Source organism: Equus asinus, chromosome 20 (genome assembly GCF_041296235.1).
Source record: "Equus asinus isolate D_3611 breed Donkey chromosome 20, EquAss-T2T_v2, whole genome shotgun sequence".
Lineage (NCBI taxonomy): Eukaryota > Metazoa > Chordata > Mammalia > Perissodactyla > Equidae > Equus > Equus asinus.
This window is the reverse complement of record NC_091809.1, coordinates 34,713,467-34,729,030: the sequence shown is the minus strand read 5'-3', so window position 1 is coordinate 34,729,030 and position 15,564 is coordinate 34,713,467. Positions and strand designations below refer to the sequence as shown.

Sequence of the window (15,564 nt, the reverse complement as noted above, 5' to 3'; positions counted from 1 at the left end):
AGAACCTGCAGTCCCGCCCTCTCACCCACATACCCATCATCAAGCAAACCTCAGTGGAGTGGCCCTGCAGGGATGGGAAGCACGCTATGGACCTGGCACTGTGCTTGGGATTGGAGTTCCAACAGTGGACGGAAGGGACTCCGCTCTCATCTTTGATGGGCTTATATTCTAGAGGGGAGGCAGGCTTTAATCTAGTAAATTCACACATAGTGTAGACTTACACTTTTGACTGAGAGGTATATGGTCCAATGAAAGCATAAAAACATATAACAGGGGATTTTCCCTGGTCTGGAGAAGTGGCACTTGAGCTGAGATCCGAAGCTCGAGAAGGGCTTAGTCAGGAGGAGTCAGGGTGGAGAAGAGCCCTCCAGGTGTGGGCATTGCTTTGAGAAAGACTCAGACTGGTGAGGGGGATGATGCCCTGCGGGATCTAAAAGGAAGGCGGAGGGGCTGGGACATGGGGCGGGGGCAGAAGGGAAGGTGCTTGGCGATGGGCTGGGGGGCAGCCAGTCCTGGGCGGCACCAAGTCTGCTGTGGCGGGCAGATTTTGATTGCTACCTTAAGATTAATGAGTGCCACTGAAAGATTTGCATTTTTGGAAAAATCAAGAGTAGAGAATGAATTGAAAGAGGCAAGAGGATGCATTAGGAGGCTAGTTGGGTGAAAAATGATAGTAACTTGGAATAAGAAGGCAGCAGTGGAGATGAAGAAATGTAAGTGGATTTGAAAAAGTACGAGAGGAATAATTGACAGAATGATGGGATCCTGTGGCGAGGGGAGTGTTAGGGAGGACACCCAGGCCTCTGGCTTGCAGAACCAAACAGCAGGCTGGGTCATTCCCTGAGCCTGGAGTAGAATCTGATTTTGGAGGTGAGCGGGAGGGAGAGACTGGTATGAGTTTGGCTTCAGACCCAACCCCTGCATTTGCATGTCTGCATTTCAGGTCTGTGTGAGGACACTCAGAAGTAGCCATTTGAATATGTAAGTCTGCAGCTCAGAGGATAGAGCAGCAAGAGTTCTAAGTTCTAAGAGTCTACAGCATACAAATGGAGCTGAGTTCACGGACGAGATGGTCCTTGAAGAAGGTAGGGCTGGAAAGGTGTAGGACTGATCCTTGAGGAACTCCTTCATTTAAGGGACGGTCTGGAAAGGAGGAGGCTGCAAAGGAACTAGCCAAGGAGTCTCGATGCTTTCAGCACTCCCCGAGATACTAACTTCAGAGACAAGCATGGCGACTGCTTCTGGAAGCCCTGGGATTCTGAGGAGATGCTGAGCAAGGAGCCCACGGGAGTCATGAGGTGAAAACATAGCAGGACCAGGTAACGTGAGGCAGCACTCAGTGACCCAGCCCCGGAGCAGAGCGCATCACTCACAGTTCCCACTGCGGCGCCCTCCGGCTCCCCAGCACCCCCACGTCCCAGAAGGACCCAACAGGAGAAGCCACCTTCAAACAAGAGAAGCCCTGGGTTTCCTTCTGATTCCCTCTTCTCTCCCCTCTGAATACGGCCTGTTTTTCTTTCTTTCTCACATGTCACATGATCTAGATTGGTCTGAATCTCTCTCCTAGTTAGTTCTTTTTACATTGTAGCTGTGCAATTTCTCTTGCTTTCCCCTGCCCATTTAAAAGCCTTCTTTCCTTTGTGAAGCATCCTTTTAAACTTGGCGTCCTCTCATTGTTTTCTATCGTGATGTCTGACATGTAGCTAGCTTAGTAGAGTGAATTTCCATATTCTCCTTAAGATTTGTATTTTCATATCAACTGGAGAAAAGACAGTTCAATCCTTTGAAATAGCTGGTGAGCAGAAAGGGCGTCGAGTGAAAGAATGGCTTCCTTTGCACTGTGCGATCCCAGGGAGGAAAACTGAAGCCAAGAGCTGGGGGCAGAGAGCTTGAGTTCTCAACAGTTAATATGAAATTTGGTTCCTGCCTTCCTGCCCCTCACCGCACACCCTCCCCTTTAGTTTATTTTCACTGTGCCTAGAGGAGTTTATTCTGGAGGATAATCCAGGAGCAGCCTCAGCTGCAGTTTCCATGGGCCGTCCCAAATGGTTCCACGGTCTTCATTTTATCCACCTAAGGATGGTCTTGGTGCCTCAGGAATTAGGGCCTTTCGTCTCCAGGGCGTCCATCCATCATGACAATTCCATTCTCAGGGCAGCTGTGCTTTAAGTTTCTGTAGCAAAATCCTTCAGTCAAGTTTTATAACAACGTCCAATTGACTGTCCAATTCACTCACACATTTACAACACAGATACCCAAGAGACTCACACACCCCTGCAAGATCCACAGCGATCATTAACTCATAATTCTTTAGCTCACTTTTTTCATACTGACCTTTCAGTTGATTATAATAACCATCGCCTTACTGACTAAGTTACAATTAGAGTTATAAATAGAAAACCACACACAAATGTTAACATCCTATGGTTGCATTAACGTGTCATCAGTATCTTCAAATATCACACAGGTGAGGAGCAGGAAGTGCTAATACAGGGCGTGTCTTCCTCTGAACTCTGGGTGTCCACATTGTCTTGGAAAGAGAAAAGACTTTTCAGTCAGACCCAGATTCAACCTCTGAGACTCTTTCTCTGCTGTAGACCAGCCATAACTACCTCATGGTATGTCACAGAATCCAATGAGGTTTCACGGGAAGGGCCTCATTCAAAGTGGTGTCTCTGTATCATTCCCTCAGTTCCTCTTGTCTCCTCTTTCTTTCCATCATTCCAGTGTTTTCCACCTAATTGCTGGCCTTCAAACAGCCTCTCAGGCCAAGCTAGTTAGATATCTTCTCCTGCACCTGACAGCATTGTTCTTGTGGCTGTTCCTCTGAGAAGGCCCCTCCCTGGCTGAGAGGGCCTCCCAGGCTCTCCCAGGATGCTTCCTCCTCCTCCTCCTCCTCCTCTACAACTTCCCTCCAGCTTTCATTCACTCTCTTCTTCCACAGCGATTTACTGAGCACGTTCCGTAACCCTGGTCTGTTCTGTGCCGAGCAACACACGAGGTACTTGCTCAGGGTTTTACAGTAGGTATTTGAGACAAAACCCAGTCACACTTCACACACATGCCCTGTGTGCAGGGTAGCTGGGCAGCAGGCCCATCTTGGCTAACAAGGTTCAGCTGCCCTATTACTCCTGTACACAGGAGGACAGATGACAGGGAGGGGCTCAGCTATCACATGTCAGAAATCATTGACACGCCAGCCATGCTCAGAGCTTCACCAGGTCCCTCTGATCTTCTTGCCTGCTAGCTGCCATCATCTGTCGACCATGGAGGGGAGGGGCTCCCTGCCCTACCAGACAGACAGGGCAGCCCAGCTGGCATCTGCACAAGGTGTGGCCACAGAAGTGGGAACTAAGCTCTGGCCCAAAAGGGGATGGGCAGGAGCAACATGGCAGCCTGGCCCTGAGAGCAGTGCTGCTTTTGGGTCAGGGGAGATGGGGAGATTGTGCGGGGGCCTGCAGCAGCACTGGGGTCCTGGACTCTTTGAACTGATCGCGGCCACTGATGTTGAGTCACTAGGGGTTATAGTGAATGGTACCCCTCTCATTTCCACCCTTTGATTCCTGGACCCGTGAATCCCGGCTATGAGAGAAACAGCACCATAGATTGGACACTGAGCCAGAGCATACACAGCCATCTGGAAAACCTTGCCCTAGCCCTGCAAGATATTGCCACCTAGTTGGTACTCTGAGTCTTCAAAAGGCCATTCTACCATTCTCTCAAGCTAGCTGCTTCAAGATAGTGGGGAAAATGGTAAAACCAGTGAATTCCACGAGCATGGGCCCATCTCTGCACTTCTTTTGCTGTGAAGTTCTTTCCTTGATCAGAAGCAATGCTGTGTGCAGTATCATGATGTGAATCAAGCATTCTAAAATCCACGGATGATGGTTTTAATAGGAGCATTATGTTCAGGGAAGACAAATCCATATGCAGAGTGTGTATTCCAGTAAGAACAAAATGTTGCCTCTTTCACGACAGAAGTACTCCAATGTAGTCAACCTGCCACCTGGTAGCTGATTGGTCACCCAGAGAATGGTGTCATAGTGGGGACTCAGTGTTGGTCTTTGGCAGACAGGGCACTCAGTGGTGGCTGTAGCCAGGTCAGCCTTGGTGAACAGAAGTCCATTCTGCTGAGTCCATACATAATCCCCATCCCTGCCACCATGGCCACTTTGTTCATGAGCATTGACAAGGCTCATTGTCAATGGACATTGAGCAACGACAAGAGTGTCTGGGGGAAGAGGCTGACTGGTATCCACAGAACAGGACAACTTATCCACTTGATTATTAAAATCCTCCTCTGCTGAGGTCACCCTTTGGTGATCATTCACATGGAAATATCTTCACCTTCTTTTGTCCCTTCAGTGTGGTTTATCGATAAACTTTTTCCCCAGATTTCTTTGTCACTATTTTCCAATCATGTTCCTTCCAAGTCCTGATCATCCAGCCAAACCATTGGCTACAGCCCATGAATCAGAATATTATCTCACATCTGGCTATTTCTCCTTCCAAGCAAAGTGAACAACCAGGTGCACTGCCTGAAGTTCTGCCCACTGGGATGACTTCCCTTACCATCCACCTTCAGGGATGTCCTAGAGAGTGGCTCTGATGCTGCAGCTGTCCACTTTTGAGTGGTGTCTTCATATTATACAGAACCAAGCCCAAGTCTTCTCTTCCTCTGTCAACTGATCACAGGGAACTCATCATGAGACTGCAGGTATAGGCTGGGAGAGAGAAGGCAGTGTAGCAGGAGTAGGGAGCATGGGCATTTCAGCCACTTCTTCATGTTACTTTCTTGCATCTTCAGGGCCTGCTCCAGCCCCGTGTCATATAGACCACTTCCACTTGATGATGGAATGTTGATGTGCATGCCCAATTTTATGACTTGGTGGCTCAGATAACACCCTGTTCATGAGCAGCCAGGTCGCATGATAACTTGGTGACCCACGGTTGAGATTTCTGTCCCCACTAAGACCAGGAGCAGGACAAGAGATGTTTTTCAAAATGAGAGTAGTTATCTGCAGAGAATGGCAGGGCTTTGCTCCAAAGTCCCAGTGGGTCCCACCATGATTCAACCATAAGAGACTGCCAAAGACTCCAAATAGCATCCCTCTCTGCCTCTGAAACTTTAAGTACCATTGATCTGATGGATCATATGCCCACAGTGGCAGAGCTGCTTGCACAGCAGCCTGGGCCTATTGCAGAGCCTTCTCCTGTTTGGGGCCCCACTCAAAACTAGCAGCTTTTTGTGTCACTTGGTAAATGGGTCAGAGTAACACACCCAAATGAGGAACATCTTCCTCCAAATCCAAAGATAGCCACTAAGCATTGTGCCTTTCTTGGCTGTAGGAGGAGTCACATGCAATAGCTCATTCTTCACCTTAGAAGGGGTATCTTGACAAGCTCCATACCAGTGGATCTCTAAAAACTTCACTGAGGTAGAAGACCCCTGAATTTTAGTTGGATTTTTCTTACCCTCTGCAACACGAATATTTTACCAACATGTCTAGAGGAGTTGCTACTCTTGCTCACTAGGTCCAATCAGCATAATGTGATCAATGTAACAGACTAGCGTGATATCTTATGGAAGGGAAAGGTGATCGAGATCCCTGCAACTAAATTATGATATAGAACTGGAGAGTTGCCTTACCCCTGAAGTAGGACAGTGAAGGTGTCATGCTGGTCTTGCCAGTCAAAAGCAAACTGCTTCTGGTGGGCCTCACAGGCAAGTATGGGGAGAAAGGCATTTGCGGCATCAATAGCTGCATACCAGGTACCAGGAGATATGTAAATTTGCTCAAGCAACAAAACCATGTCTACCATAGCAGATGCAATTGAAGGCACTACCTTATTAAGCTTATGATATAATCTATTGTCATTCTCCAAGGTCCACCTGTCTTCTGCATGTATAGGCCACATAGGAGAGTTGAATGGGGACATGGTGGGAATCAGCACCTCTGCATCTTTTGAGTCCTTGGTGGTGGCACTAATCTCTGCAGTCTCTCCAAGAATGTGGTATCACTTTTGGTTTATTATTTTCCTAAATAGAGGCAGTTCTAATGGCTTCCATTTGGCCATTCCTACCATAATAACCCTCACTCCCCAGGTCAGGGAACCAACATGGGGATTCTGTCAGTTGCTGAGTATGTCTATTCCAATTATGCTTTCTGGAACTGGGGAAATAACGACAGGACTCACTGGACCCACTGTGAGATGGACCTGAGCTAAAATCCACTGCTCACCTGACCTCCATAAGCCCTTCTCTGACTGGTGGGCCATAGCGATGTTTTGAGTCTCCTGGAATTAAAGTCAGTTCAGAACCAGTTTTCAGTAGTCCCTGAAAGTTCTGACTATTTTCTTTTCCCAATGCACAGTTACCCTGATAAAAGGCTGTAAGTCTGTTTGGAGAAGCCTGGGAGGAAAATGAACAGTATAAATTCCCAGTAATGTACCAGAATCCTTCCTCAAGGGGATCTGACCTCCCCTTCATTCAAGGGGTTCTGGGTTTGTAAATTGGCTCAAGTTTGGGAATTGATTGAGGGGCCATGACTCTTTGTTTTTATGATAAGGTTCGGCTTTTATTCACTTGACTTGGAACATTTCTTCTTAAACAGATCAAGTAAGAACTTAGTAGGCTTCCTATTTGTTTTACTTCTAGGAACACCATGATTAGCTGGCCGGCGCTGCAGCCCTGCACAGTTCAGACTGTTCTGATCACTGCTCTGACTCTGCTGTCCATTATGGTGGCCAGGTCGTCTTCCCTTTGACAGTTGCCTCCACTTGGCCCCTGCCACTCTGGGATCCGATTATTCCCGTTGCATTTAGGTTCCCCCAGTCAGTGACTGCAGTCCCCCCTGTGAGGTCTGGCCTACAGAGAAGAGCAGCCACAGAGCTCTTCAAGGATGGGGGCTCCCTCACAAGTCTGTTCCTCACAGTCAGGGTGAAAGGCATGTTTTCTGGAGCCTCTCAGGGTGGGTGAGCGGGTCTTAAATGACAAATCTCCTCTCAGATACTAATCTCTCTGAGCCTTTGTATCCCTTCTTGTACATTAAACCAAGGCATGCCTGATATATCCGTTTTTCTCACGGTGGGCCACTTTTTGGTCCCTGTTTTACCTAACCAACCAAAAAACTGCTAGAGCCCTTTCTAAGCCCCTGAGCTAGAATATTAAATGCAGAATCTCCCCTCAGTGAGCCCATATCAATAATTTTGGCCTAATCTAACTTTATGTTACTTCCACCATTGTTCCACACATTCAGTATCCACTCCCACACATGTTCCCTGGGCTTCAGTCTGTACAAATTTAAAAACTGAAATAGTTCTTTTGGAGTATAACCCACCTCCTCATGGGTCACACTTTGTACCTCACCTTTAGGGGCCCGCTGGGACTAGAGTCTAATTGTAGGTCTAGAAGCAAAGAGGGTTGGTGGGGGCGGCTCCTGAGGAGAATCAGCATTGTCTTGCACGCAACAGCCTCAAGGGAGACCAGTGCAGTTTCCTCAGTCAATGCAGGGTTAATCCCTTGAGAAGGCGGTGGAAAGGCTGATACCATTCTGGGTGGGGATGCCACTGCCCCTGGGTGTAGGGAGGCCACTGCCCCTGCGGTTGGGTAGGCCACTTTTGCTGGTGGTGGGGAAGTCAATTCTGCTGGGGGTAGGGTGAAGAAGACTCTACATCGTCTCACCAGAGTCACCGGTGAAGAAGACTCTACAGAATTTAGGGGCTTAGTGGCCCCAGCTTCATCAGGGTCCGCCCACACCTTCCCATTCCAGCTTATAGGATCCCATTCTTTTCCAACCAGTGCCCTCACTTTAACAGTAGACACCCTAAAAGGCTGGGAATTAGACTTGCATTCTAAGTCAGCTCCTCAAAAGATGAGATCCTGCATTTGATTTTCAGTCCTCTCAGCCCTGCACCTACAGCAGATGAGCATCTCATCAGAGTACACACAGAAGCTCTCAAGTCATTTACATGGCACTTCAACTAGGAATTCAAATCCCTGAGCTCATTCTTTTTTTTTATCACTTTGTCCAGTGACGTTAGGAGCAACCAATCAACATCATTATACTGGTTAGTTTTCCAAAAATGTTCGAAAGTATCATACACACAGTCACCCAGCAGCTTGCTTCTTATAAGTAGCTGGATAGGAGCATCCAATGTAGATATTTTGCATATCTCTGTAAACGGTTCAAGTCATGGATTATCAGCACACTCATTACTACTGGAAATAGAGTCATTAGCATCTTTAAATCTAATCAGATTGGAAAGTCAATTCCAGAAACCCCAGAACCAATTTATAGAACTTATCCTTAAAATTCTGTTCCTCCAGAACCACAGTCAGAACTAACGTATGTATTAGTTGGGGTTCTCCAGAGAAAGAACCAGTAGCAGAGTATATATTTATTTACTTATTTGTTTATCATGAGGAATTGGCTCACACAATTATGATTGCTGAGAAGTCTCACCATCCGCCATCTGTAAGCTGGAGACCCAAGAAAGCCAGTCGTGTACTTCAGTTCAAGTCTCAAGGCTTGAGAACCAGAGAAGCCGATGGTATAAACCCTGGTCCCCAAGCAGGAGTGGATGACATGAGACATCCCAGCTCAGCAGTGAGGCAGGAAAAACAGGCGAATTCCTCCTTCCCCCGCCTTTCATTCTATCCAGGCCTTCAATGTATTGGATCATGCCCACCCACACTGGGGAAGGACATCTACTTTATTAAATCCACTAATTCCAATGCTAATTCACACCCAGAAATAATGTTTAATCTGAGCACCCTGTGTGGCGATCAGGCTGACACATAAAAATAACCATCACAACATAAAAAGAAGTGGGTGGCTTCAGGCAATATTTAAGAGGTAAAGTTGACAGGACCTGGTGAGGAATGAGAGAAGTGGACAGAGTAGGATGAGAGATGGTTGACTCCCTCATTTGGGGCTTGAGCATGGATGAATAGTGATGACATTTACTAAGACAGAAAATACTGGAGAATGATCAGGCTCAGAAAAAGAGTAAGTCTCACTTTTCACATGTTAGATGTGAAGCACCTGTGACACATCCAAGTGAAACGTTGAGTTGGGAAAGGAGCCTGAATAGAACAGTCGGAAAAGTAGGAGACACACCAGCAGAACCTGTCTGGGGTCATTGAGAAGAAAGGAAAGAACACTTCCGGAGCGGAGAGTGGTGAATCTTGTCATACGCTGCTAAGAGGTAGTGTGATGAGGACTAGTAAGTGTTTCTTAGCAAGACCAGTTTCAGGGGAGTGTGAGCATGGAGGACACTAAGAGGGTGTGTGAGGTGAGAAAATGGAGATGAACGGTATACAACTCCTTCTGGAAGCCTGGATCTGAAGCAGAGGAAAGAACTAGGGTAGTAGCTGTCTGGAGAAAAATGAGGTGGGGGAAGATGGTGTTAGAGTTTTGATTGTGTGCTGCTGTTTTAAGATGCTAGAGACTTAGCATGTTTAGATGCTATTAGGGAATATCAGCTACAGAGGAGAAAGCAGAAGATGCCCAACAGTGAAGATGCCCCAGAGAAAATGGGAGGGGGAGGATAAGATGAACACTGGCCACACCACAGTGGAGAGCCCCTCTGGTTGGGATATTTTGCTCTTCCCTGGTTTTCCCCATTGTCTTCCTTTTCCCTTCTCTTTGCCCCTGTAAAATCCTGTTCATCCTTCATTGCCCAGATGAAGTCACCACTCCTTTTTTCTTCTCCCCCAACCCAAGCCTCGGTGCTCCCTGTCCCACTGAATGTCTGTGGTCTTTGTAGCACTCATCGCTGACACCGATAATGACACCAGTCCTCTAGATGTGCTGAAGATCTCATCTACCAACTGGCCTGTCGATCAAGGTAGCATTTCCCTTCTGTCCCTGTGACTCCTTCAACACCAAGCTCTGGCCTGACATGAAGGATAAATGGGGTTTTACTGCAAAAATATCTCTATACAGAAGTCAGGGTAAGGAGAAAGACCTTACAGCTTCCTTGTGCACATCAGCATTGAATGAATGCTCTGAGACAGACAGAGGTCTTGCTAACAAGATCCTCATTTCTCAGGACGATGGCAGGACTGGCAATTAGGAAAAGGTGCCAAACAGGAGCGCAGGATGGTGGACCCGGGAGAGTCGGGGTGTTGACAGCATCCCTGGTTCCTGTATATGTTCTCCTTTCCTCATCAAAGGTGTCAAACTAAGATAGGAGCTTATCGCAGAAGCCATTAGAAGGTGCTAAGAACTAATGAGGTGTGAACACCATGGAGTAGGCATGTATGCCCTGAGCAGGCATTAGTCAGTTGATCAGTAAAAATAGCAGGGAAGAAGATTGGCAGGTGGGAGAGAGATAACAAGCCCCAGGCAGCACAGAGCCCTCCGGGGTGTCAGTGCCCAGGCAACATCGACTGCAGGCATTTCACACCTTCGATCACTGCTTATCACATCTGTCTGCAGAATTCTCGAGGATGGTTACGATATGGAGTCAATCGGGAAAGTGAATATATGTAAAGTGCTTTGAGCAGTGCCTGAAATATGGTAAGCATAAGTGTTAAATATAATAATGAAATGAAAGAAACACTCATAATTATTATCCTTGACAAGCAAGAGCTAAAGACAGATAAACCTGGATTTGAATAATGCATCCCAGAGTTGTCTATTAATAAGTCATTTAAACTCTGATTTTTGTTCCTTCATTTGAAAAATGAAGATCTTCCTGCCTATCCTGTGGTTTGTTGTGGGGATAACAGAAGATACCATTGTAAAGTCTAGCCAAGCTCGGCAGCATTTCCCGGGGAGGAGGAGTGGGCTCCCCAAGGTGAGGATGGTCTTCAACAAATGCAACACCTTGATTCCAGGAACCTTCCCCGTAAGTCACTGTGATGGTGAATTTGTGTGTCAGCCTGGTTGGGCCAAGGTTCCCAGATATTTAGTCAGACATTATTCTGGATGTTTCTGTGAGGGTGTTTTTGATGAAATTAACATTTACATCAGTGGACTTTGAGTAAAGCAGATTGCCCTCCATAATGGGGGTGGGCCTCATTTAATCAGCTGAAGGCCTGACTAGAACAAAAGACTGACCTCCCACATGGAAGAGGGGATTCTGCAGCAGTGCCAACACCCTTCAGACTTGAACTGCAACATTAGCTCCTTCCTGGGTCTCCAGCCTGCCAGCCTACTCTGCAGATTTTGGACGTGCCAGACACATAACTGCATGAGCCAGTTCCTTAAAGTAAATCTTTATATATATGTTTACGTATATAATACATGTCCTGTTGGCTCTGTTTCTCTGGAGAACTCTGACTAAGACAGACACAAAACTCCCTCTGATTGTCAGAACGATGCAAAATGAGACAAACTACCTACCTACCCAACACTGAAGAGCCAGCTGCAACATCTGGCCTGATGGCTGAGGAGCAGGAAACGAGAGGATCACATGTCTAGGGGCAGTGACCGCGCGTCTGCTGGGTCACACTTTCATTCTGCTCATCACTGAGCCCACACTGATGGTCACAAAGGCATACCTTTAATCACCATGACTCCAGGAAGGGAAGGCCCAGAGAGATGCCTGGGAGGGGGAGAATTGAGTCTTTCCAAAAGTACAGGGAGTCCTTGTTACTGACCAGATGCTATGCTTGAGATGGGATAATAACAACAACAGTAATAATGAATTTACTTGAATCTAAAACACAACCATTGTAAGGCACACCATATTTTACATACCAAAAAGACGGAAAAAAATCTTCAGAATTCAGAGATGTCAAAATGAGAAAAAAATGTATCTCAGCATGAATAAAATAGGCTAATAATGTTAATAATAAGATGTCTAGGACTGACTATGGGCAGTACTGTTCTGAGCACTTTCCACATATTCATTCGTTTGATATTCAGCAAATCTGTGAGACAGAAGCTTGTATCATCCCATTCTGTGGATGCGGACACTGAGACTCAGACAGGCTAGAGCCCTGCCCAGGTCCACGCAGCTCCTGAGTGGCAGAGCGAGGACTGGAACCCAGGCAGACTCGCTGGTTCCAGAGCCCACACTCTCAACAGCTCTGTAAGAACTAAAGTTAGGAGACTGCTCATCCGCCCACAGCCCATTCCAGAAAGTTCAATGGCTGTCAGTCAGAGGGCTGTAAGTGACCACTCTTAAATGTACCAGAAGCGTTTTTGAGAAGATCAAATAAAATATATCTACAGCAGTTCACGACCTGCCATGAAGTTGCTCCGTCAGATGGCAAATTTGGAGAGAGGCCGGAACTCAAACAGCCCTATGTTGTTACCTGGATTTATTGAGAGGACATCAAATTTCTTCATTTGCTCACCGCCCTCGCCATGAATTCATCCAGTAAGTCCTGATCACACACCGGCTGGGCTGGGCACAGGGCAGTTGCTAAGGGCCAAAGATCCAGATGAAATGGAAGAGAGTGCCTATTCCGAGGCCTCAGTGAACCCAGGGACACAAAACTAAACATCTGAAACGTGAGAGAAAATGGAGGCAGAACATGAGGAAGCGCCCGCAGGGTAATTTCTTAGGTGATTTATTCTTCTCTGATAATTCTCCCCTGGGTATTTGTGGCATCCTGGGGCGTTTCACCTCAGCAGAGTGATGACGCTGCCACTCCAGTTCCCATGGAAACCAAACTGGGACAGGAGGAACAAAAGGCTTTTCAAGGTCATCAGAGCAAAGGAGAGTGGAGACAGAGACAGCAAATAATGGGTGCTCATCCTCCCCTTCTTGTCACCACAACACATGGCCTCCATCAGCCTGGCAAGCAGGGCCCCCAGACCTTGGGTTGTGGGGAGAGGAGCAGTGCCTTCAGGCAGTGCCTGGGCCGCCGGGCAGCCCCAAGCCCAGGGACCAGGCTTGCAGGGGCGCACCTGGCTCCTGCTGCCTCTTCAGCCCCCACCCTGTGTCTGGACCCCAGGACACAGGAGACACTCTATATGTTTTGGAAATGGATGAATGTCCCCATGTGCCCTACCCCTCCTCAGAGCCACAAAGCTTCCAAGTGCGTCATCTTCATTATCAGCTTTGGAAAAAGACTTCCTGGAGTCCAGGACTGCTGCTCGGGGCATCATCTGTTCAGGAAGTCAAGCACTGTGACAGAGACTGGGCTCAGGGACGGATGCAGATCCATGTTCTGTCTCCTGCCCACCGTGTCTGTCTGCTGCATAGCTTCTTCCTCTTGCTCTTCCTTGCTCAACACCCCAGCCAAGAACTTTTCCTTCCTTTCAAAAGCCCAAGGTGTTTCTTTCTTTCTTTTTTTTTTGAGGAAGATTAGCCCTGAGCTAACTACTGCCAGTCCTCTTCTTTTTTCCTGAGGAAACCTGGCCCTGAGCTAACATCCGTGCCATCTTCCTCTACTTTATATGTGGGACACCTACCACAGCATGGTGTGCCAAGCGGTGCCATGTCCACACCTGGAATCCGAACCACGCGCGAACCCCGGGCCGCTGAGAAGCAGAACGTGCGAACTTAACCACTGCGCCACCGGGCCAGCCCTCCAAGCTGTTTCTTAAGAAAAGACCTTTCTGCCTCCCAGCCACCCAGGATTGAGGGGAGGGCTGGCCATCCCCTTGGAGCTATCAGGCTTGTACATCCCCAGCCCTGCCCCGTCCCCAGAGCTGGGAACAGGTCACCCAAACCTTGAGGGTCCTGCCACTGAGTCATGCAGAGGCTGGGAATCCAGGTACAGAACCCGGGGACCCACTGACTTCCATGAGAACAGAGTCCTCCTGCGGTGACTGTCAAAGACAAGTCCACGTGGTCTCCTCTGATCTTCATTAGGACCCAAGTTGTGCTGGGCTTCTCTCCAGCTGGGCAGCGACATCTGGGGCCCTGTCCCTTCCAAGGTATCTCCCCAGGGCTCCGGGTCTCCCACCAGCCCTGGCCCTACCTTCCAGATCCCACGGTATGAAACTTGAGCGTATCTGAGCTCACCCCTGGGGAGAGCCTGTCTGTAGAAAGTGGGGGAAATTGGCTTCTCCTTATTTGCTGTTAGGGCCCGTGGTTAAGGGGTTAAAAAGAAGTGCAGGGTATAAACAGAAGTGGTGGTGGCTACACTGGGGTAATAATGATTATTTTTATTGTTCGGTCAGTTTATTCCTATTTCAGTTTTCCTCGTGTCCATCCACCCAAATGAAGTGGCGGGGCTGGGCTGTACTCACACCCCGTGGAGATGCTTTTCAAACGCACTCTGCGGGTCATTTGTCCTGGGTTTGGGAAGGGTGCAGGGCGGAGGGAGCCGTCAGGAAGTCGTCACGTGACTTTGGGGAAGGCTCCCGTCCTGGTTCCACGGTTGTAAAGCGTGGGCTCTAAGGACTCTCCATGGCTGCAGCCAGCTATAAAATCTTACGATTCTCTGGAAAGAAGTTATATTAATGATTAACGTTCATTTATCCATCAGGGCCCAGGCACAGAGCTCCCAGCTGCCAGCCTGAACCTGAGCTCCCGCACATGTGCCGGGAGACCGAGGGCCAGCTTCAAGCCAGCAGAGGCCGGCTCCACCTCACTGTGGAGGGGATGGCGGTGGGGGTCCCTGAGCAGAGGTGGCAGGCGGGAGGGAGAGCCGAGCTGCAGCTCAGGGTCACCGAGCCAGGTCTGTCCCAGCATTCCCCTTACGTCCCCTCGTTTAATCCTTATAACAAGGCACCAAGTCGGTGCCGTTATTGTGCCCATTTCACACATGAGGAAAGTAAGCGTCAGAGAAGTGACATGATGTGCCCAGAGTTACAGTTGGGGAGGATGAGGACGTGATTTGATGCCACAGTCTGGCTTCTGAGGCCATACTCGTAAGAGGGACTGGACTCAAAAAGTCCCTGAGAATCCTGGAGAAAGTTCACCCCGTTATTAGTCTTGGTCCCAGCTGGAAACAGATGATCTCTCACTCAGGGTGACTGAGGGAGTTGCCTGAAAGGGGCGTTCGCAAATGTGGGGCCGGATGTAGGGGAAGCCACAGGGACGGCACGGTCTCTGGGCCTCCAGAGCCCAGGTGAGGGAAAGGTTACCTGAACCCGGGCAGACAGCAGGATGGAGGAGTCCACCGGCCAGCAGCTGGGCCTCTGGAGGACGGCCCTGCAGACAATACCACCACCTCTTCTCCTCCTGCCTTCTGACCTGCAGCTCCTTCCACTGGCCAGACCCCCCAGGCAGGGCGCGTGGTCAGCACTCGGGAGCCAAGCAGGGAGAAGGGCGAGCAGGTCCAGAGGGACGACGGAAGACTCGGCACAGTGCTAACGCCCTGCCACGGGAGGTCAGTGCTCCCCTGATGGGATCCACTCACCGGGGTCACTGGTCAGGCAGCCTCCCGAGACGCCCCTCGTGAGGGGTCCCCAGCCCTGGGTCTGGCCCCCTGGACCCTCTTGGGTCGTGGAGATGGGAATGATGGGGGTTCCTCTTTAGGAACCCCATGGAAGGCCGGCCCACCATGAGAGTTCCCCCGGTGGAGCAGGGGAAGCATCCACGAGGAAAGGCGGGCCCAGCTCCAAACCACCACGTCATTGCCCGTAAGAAAGGCTTCCTGATAACCCCTCGTCCTGACACGGGGCGAAAATACCCCCACAGGCCAGCAGC

The 15,564-nt window shown here is 48.9% G+C and overlaps 1 pseudogene; it reads right to left on the bottom strand.

The window, feature by feature from the left end:
• Nucleotides 1-3,289: 3,289 nt before the first annotated feature.
• Nucleotides 3,290-13,822, bottom strand: LOC139041230 (uncharacterized; annotated as a pseudogene).
• Nucleotides 13,823-15,564: the final 1,742 nt, after the last annotated feature.